Source organism: Numida meleagris, chromosome 11 (assembly GCF_002078875.1).
Source record: "Numida meleagris isolate 19003 breed g44 Domestic line chromosome 11, NumMel1.0, whole genome shotgun sequence".
In the NCBI taxonomy this organism is placed as follows: Eukaryota; Metazoa; Chordata; class Aves; order Galliformes; family Numididae; genus Numida; species Numida meleagris.
Genome location: NC_034419.1, coordinates 3,326,054 through 3,339,132, shown reverse-complemented (window position 1 = coordinate 3,339,132; position 13,079 = coordinate 3,326,054).

The window sequence follows — 13,079 nt, the reverse complement described above, 5'->3', positions numbered from 1 at the left end:
TCACACTGCTGAAACAGAGGAGGAACTTCAAGGACACTTCAGAAGGGAGGGGATGATGGATGCCAATTCAATAGCTTATAGTTTGGATGTAATTACATAAGAATGAAATACTAATATGTTGTATTTCAGTGTGCTTGATGGAATTTCTAAAAATAGATGTATATAATACATAATGGTGCTGTTTTTGTATCAAACATACATATCATCCTCTGTCCCAATTAATCCATATGCACTTCGAGTTTACCTCGAAAGTGTCGCTGGTGCTAAATGGCAACACTACGAATGGAAGTGAAGAACACCTGATCCGATCTGCCAAAAAGTGTAGTACATAGATTAAGAGAGCAAAATGCAATCGTAAAAACTGTCACCACTCCTCACAAAACAGGCAGAAATACTGCATCAGGAGTCTTTACACAGTGATACAGAGCTTAGTGAAATGAGGGCTGGGAAAGATATTTGGAGGACCAGTATTTAACTTGCAGCCATCAAGTCCTTACCCTTTTAACAGAGTCAGATGTTTAATTAGAAGAATGCATTCTTAGTTGCTCTTAGGAAAAAACTCTCATGGTATCGGATGCCACCAAGCTATGGCATGGGGCCAGCATCTGATACAGTAGAAAGCATATCCCTGTGAATCACCAGCGTGATCTCCCGCAGTAACCTCACACCCTCACATCACAGGCTCTCAGTCAAAAGCCAACCAGTCTTACATCTCCGCTGTTTTTACAAGCCAAAGTAACAGCAGACAAAGGCTGTGACGATAACACGTTCCCTGACGTTGCCGTGAAGTCGTACAGCAGTCACCCTGTCGTGGTTCCGCACTATGAAGGTGCTTTTCACATTAAACCTTGGAATGTCATACACGCTGCAGGGGAAGACTAGAAGATAACAAAAATCTGTCCTTCACTTTGTTTAAGAAAAAAAAATAGATTTGCGATAGGGTTGGGATATTCTGCAGCTATTATTCCACAGTTCAAATTCAGCATCAATGCAAAAAGTACTGGAGTTGAGTGCAAAACACATTACATCTATACCTACACGAAGTGCCCTTGAAATGGCCCAGCTTCAGCTGTGCAAGAAGTAGAGACTTCCAGCTGCTGTGAGTAGCAATCAGTGACAGGACACAGGCTCTGAGCAAAGCTCCTGTTTGCAGATGCTGCTGGCATTTGTGACCCTGCCTAGGAATAAGATAGACTAAAAGTTACCCTTGATTTCTCTAAAAAAATAAATCTGGTGCTACCCTGGCAAAAGGAGTTCTCAGACTATGCAACTGGTTCAAACTGACATGAAGTTGATGATCTTACATCCAAAAAGCACTCAGTCAGAAACAGAATGCATTTGGAACCTGGTGGTGGTGTTCATAATACCTCTATTATAAACAAACAAACAAGCCCACAAACAAAACCCATCACAACTACAACAAAGAGCTGAAAGAATATGGCCAATGGAGTGAACATAATACAATGATTATACATTTTCTGAAAGCACCAAAAGTTATCGTGCCAGATGCATGACCTGACTTGTTTTCTTATAATTGAATGGTAAATCACAGCAGCATTTCAAGAAAAAGACGACTTTGGGCTCTGTTTTGAACTAGATACCATGATAAATGATGTCCAGTGTGGTTCTTTTCTTTCTTTCTACTACCTGATTGACTTTGTGTTCCAAGACAAATATTGAAGAAGGAGGCCATGGCTTGCCTGATCCTCAATGCTAGCAGCAAAGATTGTGAATGGGAAGGATAATTAAATCCTTGGATGTGAGGGTCATTTCAGAAATAAGAGTAAAATCCACAAAAGCAGCGAGGACATAAAGCGATATGTAAAGGTCAGTGCTGGAAAACAAGCTGACTACTGGCAAACTTGTCTCAACATTCCCATAAATTAAAAGTCAGCCCTTGCTTTCTGCAGCAGCTTCCCAAGAGGAAACAGACTCATTGATTTAAATACGAGCTGCCCTCTGTGGTTTCAGTGGAAATTTCCAGAATAAATATTACACCAAATCCCTAAAAGAAAATATTTATCAATAACAGAATTCTTGTTGCAAATAAAGATGGATTTAGAAAGGCAAACACAGAATCTACAAATGGTCCCAGCGGTCACTGTATAAATATAAAGTTTAGCTTGCTGCTGTTTGGATAAGAATTATTCATTTGCTTTGAGAATAATAACATTTCAGAGTATCTTCTAAAGATGGAAGGATGTCAGTAACATTCACGCTCTTTTGTCAGAAGCCCCTTACCTTTAATATTTAAGGACATAATGAAAAACAGTGCAGCGGCAAGGCAAACCTGCCAACACGCATTTTAAGCGAGCGATTGTTTTAAGTCATAGATGGAAGAAAGAAACCATCAGGAATTCCTTGGATCCACTCAGGAGAGACCGTGTCACTGCAAAAGGAAGTTAACAATGCTGTTAGAGCTCTCTGCGATTTATCAACATGAAGCTTGCTTTTCCACTTTTTCAGCTTCTGGCCAATACTTCTGCTAACCAATACAGTACTTATTTCTCCAAAGCCCTCTATAAATAGGAGCTCTGAATCTCTTAGCAATTACCACAAATAAGCTCTGAGGTGAGATGACCGTAAGCATTCCTGTCAGACACAGACTCCGGTACCTCCAAGCCCACGTGGAAATTAATCCCAGTTACCTGCATGCCTGATCCCATGTCTCAGGTGTCTGTGTGGTTAACTGCATAAGGAAACGGCAGCAGCAGGATAGTTTATATTCTCAGCATGTGTGGCCTTAACATTTGCACATGATCTCACCAGTAGGCTCTAATTCTTAAAAGTGTCTAAGCAGGGTCTAAGTATTTAGTACATCATCATGATTACACAGGCTTATATTCGCCACACTTAAGCACAGTTCTGAACTGTGGAGCATGCCTCCTAAACTCAAGTGTGCATGTGCACAGATACAGGAAATCAAAAGAGAAATAAATACAAGCAGATGGCATTCCAGGTTTCCTAAGATGGGTTCAGTATCACTATTTGCATCTTCCCATTATCCGGAGAGAAGTTTAAGGTGACCACAGACCTACCTTAGGAACAGGATTAATCTCTTGCACTATTTTGTAATTAGTTCCAATACTTGTCTATTGATCCTGGGCATGTAGTCTAGTGATGAGTGCATGCAGTGGAAAGGAAAAAGGTAGACATGGAATTCATTACAGGTGGAAGAAGTACAAGCCCTTATTCTTGTTTTTCATTTAGCTTTTTGTTTTCTAGTAGCACTTCAGCAACATATTGATTTACATTGTTCTAGAACTTTGAGGTAAAGAATTACTCCAAGTTTAAAACTACTCTTCATTTATTCTCAATTATTTCTGATTTTATTTGCATCAGTAGTCAACTAACTACCCCAAATCAGAGAAAAGAAAACATCCAAACAGGTTCTGTATTAATAAGGTCTGAGTGACTTTACTGCAAAAAAAAAGGCCAACAGCCTCCTGGGCTGCGTTAGGCAGAGCACTGCCAGCAGGTCCAGGGATGGAACCCGTGCCCTGCCCAGTGGTGGTGGGGGCTCCCAGTCCAAGAGAGGCAGGGGCTGACTAGAGAGAGCTCACAAGGGGCTGTGGGGGCAATTAAGAGACTCTGTCCTGGGAGGAGAAGCTGAGAGAGCTGGGTCTGTTCTGCCTAGAGAAAGAGGGCTTGGGGGATCTTACAGGTGTGACTGTGGGCAGGAACAAAGAGGATGCAGCCAGTCTTCCCTCGGTGCTGCCCAGTGACAGCAGAAGAGGCAATGGGCACAAACTGTAACGTGGGAGATCACATCTAAACAAAGAACATGAAAATCGCAGCTTTTCTTACTGTGAGGATGGTCAAACACTGCCACAAAATGCTAAGAGAGGTCGTGGAGTCTTCATCCTTGGAGATACTCAAAACCCAACCGAACACAGTCTTGGGCAAGCTGCTGGAGTTGAATGTGCTTTAAGCAGGGCAGCTGGAGGTGCCCTTCAACCTCAGCTATTCTGTGTCCTATAGGCATAAATGAAATTAGCCTCCCCATCACCACCTTGATTAAACGGTCAGTTTTATTGAAACTTTTTTCTCATTCCTATCACTATCAAAATTGTCACATTCAGTTTTAAACCTGATCTCTATCAGTAACAGTTTGCTGACAGGGAGGATCCAAACTACAGTATCTCCCAATACAACTTGCTATGCAGCTTTTAACTAATCATCTTGGATAGATCAACATCAGGATGAAATTTATTTTCAAATGCTTTTCTAGAATTCTGGAAACTTTCCTCAGTTTCTCTAAGTTTACTGATGTTGGAAATAGTAGTTATCACTAGTGTATTCTGATGATAATCGGATAAGAACTACATCAGGGATAGTCTTTGATACAGTGCTAAACAACAACAGATTACAAAAATCTCCTGCCCACCTTGCCAAAGGAAAAAAAAGTATTTAAGATCTAATTAACTCTTAGAGTGGTTTATTCTTTTTCTTGTAAGTATGTGATAACCCACCACAAACAAGTCAATGGGAGAAACACAATATTATCCTCCTAAGACAGAATTTGCATGTTTCAGGTTTCACTTCAACACCGACTCAAATGATATTTCTCAGTTAGCCTCCTATAGCTGCCAGGCTGATGCATATTCTGTCCTCACTCACAAATGCTACCTAATGAGGCAAATATTACTTTTGTATGTTATATTACAATGTGCAAATCTCATCAAAATAAACAAGATTTTCTGACTGGATAGCAGAGGAAACACATCCTGATGTGCAGAACTTCCAGAGCAGGGCAGCTAAAAAGTTGCTATGCACAGCTAGCTGCCCTAGCTAGGCCTGGAGTGCGGGGATCTCAGCAGCAGGCATGAGCTGGGGTATGCTGGAAAACAGAAGCTGGAACAGCATTTGAATAGATTGGGGCGGGTGGTCTGGTGTCCCTCTGGGATGGCTTGGTCAAACAAGGCCCTGAGTATTAGAGAAATCCACACTTGCAATTGGATGACATGTTTTCTCCAGAAACAAACAGTACCAAGACTTCCTTCCCCCACACAACTCATCTGATCACTCCAAACTGTTTCCCTGTCTTCTCTGCTGCTGGAAAGGTGCAAGGCATTTTCACGAGGCACTCAGTTCGGGGACAGATGCATTCTGCAGAGAAGCAAGGAATGCCCTCAGCAGGCAAGGGGAGCCCCAGTCAGGGAGCAGCTGCTGGGAGTCACTGTGTGCCTTGTGGCAGCAGCATCCTGATGGCAGGGGATTCAAATCTGAGAAAAACACCACTAATGTCTGAAGGGCACGGCACAGCAGTTCGTGTGGGCAGTTTGTGCAGAGCACACTGCTCTTCCCAGTCAGGGCTGCAAGGGGAGAGCTCTGTTGATCCCGACATGGTGACCACCCTGCCTGGCAGACAGGCAGAGGCAGAACCAGCTGACCAGCAATGCTCAGAGTGCTGTTACCAGTAGTGCAGAGTCCAGTTGGAGGCCAGTGACTAGTAGTGCTCCCCAGGGGTCAGTGCTGGGTTCAGTCTCGTTCAACATCTTCATCGACCACCTGGATGAGGGGAGAGTCCACACTCAGAAAGTTTGCTGGGAGGAGTAGCTGAGGCACCAGAAGGCTGTGCTGCCATTCAACAAAACCTGGACAAGCTGGAGAGTAGGGCAGGGAGGAATCTGATGAGGTTTAACAAGGGCAAATGTAGAGACTTGCACCTGGGGAGGAATAACTGCGTGTATGAGTATAGGTTAGGGGATGACCTGCTGGAGATAAGCTCTGCAGAGAAAGACCTTGAGGTCCTGGTGGCCAGCAGGTTGGCCATGAGCCAGCAGCATGCCCTTGTGACCAGGAAAGCTAATGGTATCCCAGGATGCATTAAAAGAGTGCTACCAGCAGGTTGATGGACATGATCCTTCCTCTACTCCACCCTGGTGAGGCCACATTTAGACTGCTGTGTCCAGTTCTGGGCTCCTCGGTGCAAAAAAGACCAGGATCTCCTAGAAGGAATCCAGCAGAGGGCCACAAAGATGAAGGGCCTAGAGCACCTCCTGTATGAGAACAGCCTGAGCAGCCTGGGTCTGTTCAGCCTGGAGAAAAGAAAACCAAGGGATCTGATAAATGTTTATAATTATCTAAAGGGAGGTGGGAGGCAAATGGATGAGGCCAGGCTCTTCTCGGTGGTGCGTAGCAACAGGACAAGGAGCAATGGCCTAAAACTTGAACGTAGAAAGTTCCATACTAAAATGGGGAAGAACTTCTTCACAGTAAGGGCAGCGGAGCTCTGGAACCGTGCCCAGAGAGGTGGCAGAGTCTCCTTCTATGGAAATAGTCAAGACCCCTCTGGATGTCGACTTATGTGACCTATTGTAGCATACCTGCTTTAGCAGTGGGGTTGTATTTGACGATCTCGAGGTCCCTTCCAACCCCTGCAATTCTGTGAAGGCATTTGCACAGAATGGATGTACCAAAGATGGGCTGCCCTATTAACAGGACGAGGCAGGCAGAGCAAGGTCTTGTAAATTAATTTACCACTGCTCCCCGAGTTTCCTATTTTCCCTGGTTTACCTCAAGGGTATGCTGAAGTTCTTATTTCAAATACATATTTGATTCAATCTTATGTGAGCTTCAATTAAAAAGAAAAAAAAACAGAAATGCCTGCCCTAAGGCAAATGTAAAAAGTTGGGGTGAGGCAGCAAATCAGCTCATTGCACAGAACGCTATCTTCCTAAATACCACGATCATTTTGCAATCTGAGTAGTGTATGTGCAGTTATGTAACAGCAAGAGGAAAGCAAGCCTAACTACGAAGACACATTTGAAGAAAGGTGGTTGTATTACACAGCACATCGGACAACCCTTAAAGGAAAAGCAGCTGTCTTTCATAGTACAGCAAAAAGATTGTTCCTTAAAACTTTTCAGAGTTTATATGCGCATTACTTACTTTTCACAAACCGTGATGGCACATACTAATCAGAAATTCTATACTAAAACAGTAATTATTGCAAAGTTCTACAGTTATAAAGAAGTGCTCAAATATTAATCTGTACTTTGCACAAATTAATATTCTTTTAATTATATAGCTTATTGGAATCTGAGGAAAAATGAACCTAGACAGTGGCATTCCCTTTACATTGGCAGTCACAGTGGTTTCTCAGTCGTAGGCATACATGCAGAACTTCACCAATCTCATCTTTTTCCCCCACTCCTATTCATTTATCATATTGTTACAGTAAAACAGCAAAGAAATGGATTATGCCTAATTTCTAGTACACTGAAAAGTTAATGCAAAGTTAAATACAACTTGTGTGTGTGATTGCACAAAGCACTTGTTTGACCTTGCTAAGCATTAAAAGGCATTCTAAGATTAGCTCGGCAGGTATTTCAAGTGTACAAAAAATACAAAATTCATTCTTAAAATGCTAGTACAGACTGTTTCATGCCTAAATCCTCATTGTGTTCAGTGTATTTATAGAAGGTGACTCAACTTTAAAGTGGATAAAGACATGTAAACCCTCTTTTTTTGTGGAAAAGTAGTGCACATATTCAAATGCTACCTCATCAAGCTACTACCTTCAATAAATCACATTTTGCACAGGAATGAACAAAGACTATGCCTGTGTTTCCATGTACCATTTTTTTGCCAAGGCAAGTTGCACAACACTGCAGCAAAGCCAGTCTACAGTTGGGCAAATATTTAGAGCTGGGAGAGGGGAAGAGGCAGAAAAAGGTGAAGGAGGAGAGAGAAAAGGTCAGCCCCTTCCACTCCTTTCAGTTTCGGGAGCCCCAGAAGCCCAGGGTAACAACACCTTCATCCTCCAGCTCCCTCCGCATTTCCATCATTTACTATGTCTCATTTTAATGTTCTGTCTTCATTCTCTTATTTAACCACAGAGGAAAGCCAATTACATGAAAGTGAATAGACAGACTAAGGGTAGGACAAACTGCCACACTTCCAGCAATACATTAGCAAAACAAAAATAGGATGTTTTATTCTGTGCTTTATTTCCTGTTGCTGCAGAACACCACGCTTTGAGATGTGACGTACCAGGCTGCACCAACTCATTAGCCCTATGAGGAAGACGATAAGAATTGCTTGCATGTATTGATTTGTGAAAGACACAGTATTTTATGGAGTAAAAAAAAATAAAATTTCTCTTGGTATATCTAAGAAGTTTCAGAGTCAGCAAGTTTGATACTATACTTGAGATATAAGTAAGTTATTTCATTAATTCTGCTCTACTGTGCTAAGAACTCCAGCACTGTGTTTCAGCCCCAGGTGTCAGAGGTATATCATGTCTTATGTCCTTTTACTAACAAGCTCTGTCCAAAGAATGAGAGGATGAGGTATGCTATACTGATGTGTCTCACAAGAATAAATATAAATGAGCTGTGGGATTTTTTTTTTTTATATCAGTGATCCGCTAGAGAAAATAGCATATCCAACAGGAAACCTTAAGGGGCACCCAGGCAGGTGCATGCATATCAGGAACCGCAGTCCTTGCCTCGAATTCGTGCTATTGACCTTAAAACCCTAAGAATATCACTAACAAATATTTTTACTTCTCTGTAAGAATTCACTTTTCTTGAATAAATCTGTGTTTCCAGCTCTACAGCCTTTTTGTTTGTACTCATCATTGTATGGCACTGTGTTACAGCAAAGTTCCTGATTTCCAAAGGATACATTCCTGGTCAAGTTGAACGTATCTGACCACCAGCTACAAAGATTTATTCCCCCAGATGCAACCATCTGTAAAACGTTCTCTACTTTTGCCACTTCTGAATTAATGTAACACACCGCAGCTTATCTGTGGCTTTAGTATTAGCCATTTAATCAAGACATTTTTAATCATGACATCAGATCTAGCTGAAGGTTATATTTAATGCTGTATTCAACAGCCTGCTGATAAACCAGAGCATCTTCCTGAAAACAGTCAGCAATTCTTCCAGATGTACCTGGGCTTCCTACTAAACTCAAACACCCCAAAGCGCTGTTTTTCAGCTTCCTATGGAAAACCACTGACAAACCACAACACGTCTGCTTCAGGAACTGCCTCCTGCTCCTCAGCATAACACCACCAAGTTGTGGTCCCTCAGTGGTGCTCAGGCCAGGCATCCTGCAAGATGCCCTTATGGTTCTCTATGCAACACCCCCTGACATCCCAAACATGCATGATCTTCAGGGAACATGCAGCTTTATTTTTGAAAGGCAGAAACTAAAATTTTTCTTCCAGAAGCAAAAAATTGTATTATTTTAGCTGGCAACAATCTCTTACATTCTGTAATGAGATGCTCTGTTGTCTCCTAGATCACCATCACAGTCCGTACCTCCAATGATCAGTGGGAAAGTCTGAGTCTTGGTTGCAAGTTTTATAATGCTAAAACCAAAATGGAATAATGCCCAGATAACTTCACTGTTGTTGACACTAACTGGTATCGCTACTGTGATTTCACTGTCCTAAATTCTGGCACTGAGGAACGATTACTTTTTGAAATAACCAGTGTCACAGATAGCCTTTCATTGCTGACATACTAAACATCTCCATTTTATAACTGAAATGAATACATTTATGTGAACATAGATAAGGTATTGCTCTGAGAAATTCACTCCAGGCTAGGGAATATATTCAACAAAGCTGGAAAAAATTCAGAACCAGCCCTAGACTACTGTCATAAGAGACATGAGTATGTGGAAAATTCCATTAACCTTACAGCTCTGCACTTTGTTTAGAGCCCAGGATTGGAATTCATTTGCTTTTTTTTTTGTTGAGATCCCATCATAGTTATCCAGGGTCTCATTTTAGTACAGTACAGTTCTTGGCTTGCATTCACTGTGAATTTCATATTATCCATCTCCGTCCTCTCCCCTCTCAACCCTTCCCAACAAACAAAACACTTGAACTGTCTTCTATTGACAATAGCCTGTGGAATACAGGAAAAGCACTGAGACCCCTGCAACACAGAACTGCTCACTACAACTCTTTTTAAGGGAATGACACATTCAAAAAATTTTCCTACTGCAAGTCAAATAGCTTTAAATAGGGAATATTTTAGGCATGTTATTACATAGGGATATTAAATCTTAAATACTTTATAACTGCCCCATGTGAATTACTTTGGCTTCTTGCTACTCTTAACGCCCTAAAACCATTTGCTTAAGGACACCATCTTGCAATAAGGCCTACATGGACTACATACACTCTGTGCCTTCTTTCTCTTGTCTTCTTTTTCTTCATCATACACATTTGCAGGCAAAGTCTTTCACTTCATTCCAGCTTCTTTCCTTTCTTCTTCCTCCTATTACGATAGAAACTATTTAAGAATTAATGCGCCGCTAGCGTAGTGACTCCTTGGTCAGTTTCTCTGTTTTTGCTTTGACATATAACAACCATTCACGCTGTGAATGGCAGCTTTGGGAGGAATAAAGCAGATCTGATGCTTTGCCACTGAGCTAAGCAGAAAGCAGGACAAGACTCGCAGGCAAGGTAACGTATTAAAGCCTCAAAATGCAAACCTATAAAATAATCAGCCTGTTTCCTGGCCTTAAGAGAAACCATGTTCCTCATCCCACCAACAACTCTACTGTTTATGTCACATATGCACAACGTAACTAACACGAAAAGCCACAGCATCATTTTTAATACTTACGCACATCACAAAAACAATTCAGAAGTGGAAGTTAATTCCCAACAGGCTGAGCACCAAGGCTTCAAATGGACTCTTAATATTTTAAAACACAAATATACATTACTGAACTGTCAGCTGCAAAATGTCATTCGGCAAACAGCAATGTCTTATCCCTAGGAACTTCCAAGTATGTCAGTGATGGGAAAAAATGAAGATGTTAAGACTAAACCCACAGGCAGCAACCAGCATGTTCCTATCCTTCAGGTTCAACTTAGGGCCCAGACCTGCTTAAGAAATGTGTCTTTGACTCCAATAATGCCTTCAGTACCTAAACAAGGAATCAGAATACGAGTGAAGGAAAAAAGTGCAGTAAGTCATAAAATGAGCTCACCATCCAAGAATAATGTTGGAGCACGCACCATGACAGAGAAACAGGGAAAAGGGAAGCAATGGTTTCAGATCATTAGAGTTTTGTGGCACCCCTTGTAACAAACCTACCTTTACCATAGGCCTGTGCATCCACTGAGAAACCAGCAGAAAATATTATTTATCTGAATAATAGAGAACAGTGCTAAATATTTGACAATCCTGTCCAACTCAGTGTTGGCAAAATCGCTATCATTCTTCACGAGATGCATTTCGTATTCATATTTTGTACTTGATGTTACTGTCATAAAAATGCCATTTGGACAGACCATTAAGTCCAGGTTTGTGCTGCCTTTCTGTAGATTTTTTTCTCCTTTAACGAGGAGGATTAATGTTATTGCATGGAAGTGATAAAAATGACAGCAAAGATGTACAAAGCAGCGATGGTATTCAGCGGTGGAGCAGAAGAGATTCGAGGCCTTCTGTAAAAACTGAGATTCACAACTATGCAATATAAAAGCAAGGAAGTCTAATACTAGACATAGCGTAGAAATAATATTAATCCTGCACTACTGACCATCAATATACTTGAAAGAGCACAAATACAGATGTTCTGAAACTATTCTTTCACTAGGGATTACATCCTCACATAATTAATCATTTCTATCAGAAGAGATAGAAGTGATAGATTCTTCAGATGTACTGATTTTTCATACATTTTAGGATGGGAAAGCAGAAATTGTTGAGGTTTTTAAAAGACCTTAAAAAAGGTGAACCACAAACACTGTTTCCTTTGCCACCTCATTTGGCACATTAAGATCAGGAGTAAGCTCTTCCCAAACCTAGACAATGAATAGTATATCCAGTGATCTGCAGCAGAAGCTGAATATTCAGATTTGAGTTTCTCCTCTTAGCTTTTCTTTGGGACAAGCAGCCATCATGCACATAGAAAAGAAACATACAAAAGAACTGTTATTTTTCTGTTTGTTTTTGATCCTTGGTTTATCCTCTTTCTGTGCCTTCAATCCAGTCACTTTCATTCCCTTGGCAGAGCTGATGGTTTGACGCCAGTCATTTACCATCAGGTGAATGACAGATTCCTGAAGGTACTCAAATATTACCACCAAAATCTCACTTGCATGTAAACAGCTGATAAACCACATTCCAAATAGCTCACTATGTATATTCAAATACAGATCTCACTCACCTAACCGTTATCTGTGCTGGCAAGCTTCTTCCAGATGACAAAATAGAGTGAAACGGAAGAACAAACAGCAAGTGCAGTACAAGCATTTAAGCTGCAATAAAAATGTTCAAAATGTTCAGATCAGAATGATGGACACGTTATTGTAGCCATCTGAACAGAAGATAACCCTTGGAACTAATAAACAGCTTTTCATTCCTTCCACAATAATTTTCATAAATAAGCTAATAAGAGGCTAGAATTTGTAAATATGTATTTTTTAAAACTTGTCTTTTTCTAAGGTGACAAAGTAAATGTCAAAAATGAGTCAAAAAAGGCTTTGAGAGGTTTTTCCAGTCTAACCCCAGCTCCAGGAGGAATACTCTGTATCCAAACCATTCTTTGGAGTCTCACTTCTTAAACCCATTCCTGACCATAAACCCTCCTAGGCCATCCATTCCAGGAGTGGATTATTTTTATATTTGAAAGGCTTTTCCTGATGTGTGGCCTAAATTCCCATCCAATTTAACTTACCACTTCTTGAAGATGAGTTTGTTGCTATTCTCTTTGCAATTATCATTTATTTATTTGTAGAGTCATAGCATTTTACCCTCAGTCTCGTCTGCTGTAGACTAAACACACCAATTCCTTAAATCTTTCCTCATAGGTCACAATTCCCAGACCATATTCCTGCTCCCCCTCACTGGATTCCCTCCAAATCATCAACATCTTCCTCATCTTCCCTGATACTGGATACAGGGCTCCATTGGGAACGCTCTCAGTACTCAAGCAGAAGGATATACATCCGTGTTTATACACCCAGGTGCTTTTTATTTTCGTAATCATTTTGTTTAACAAGAGAAAGAAATTATCGGTTCTTGTTCAATTTCTAAGCCATTTCAACCCCCTTTACTTTGAAGCTCTTAACTTTAAAGAGCAAAGTTCTATTTTTT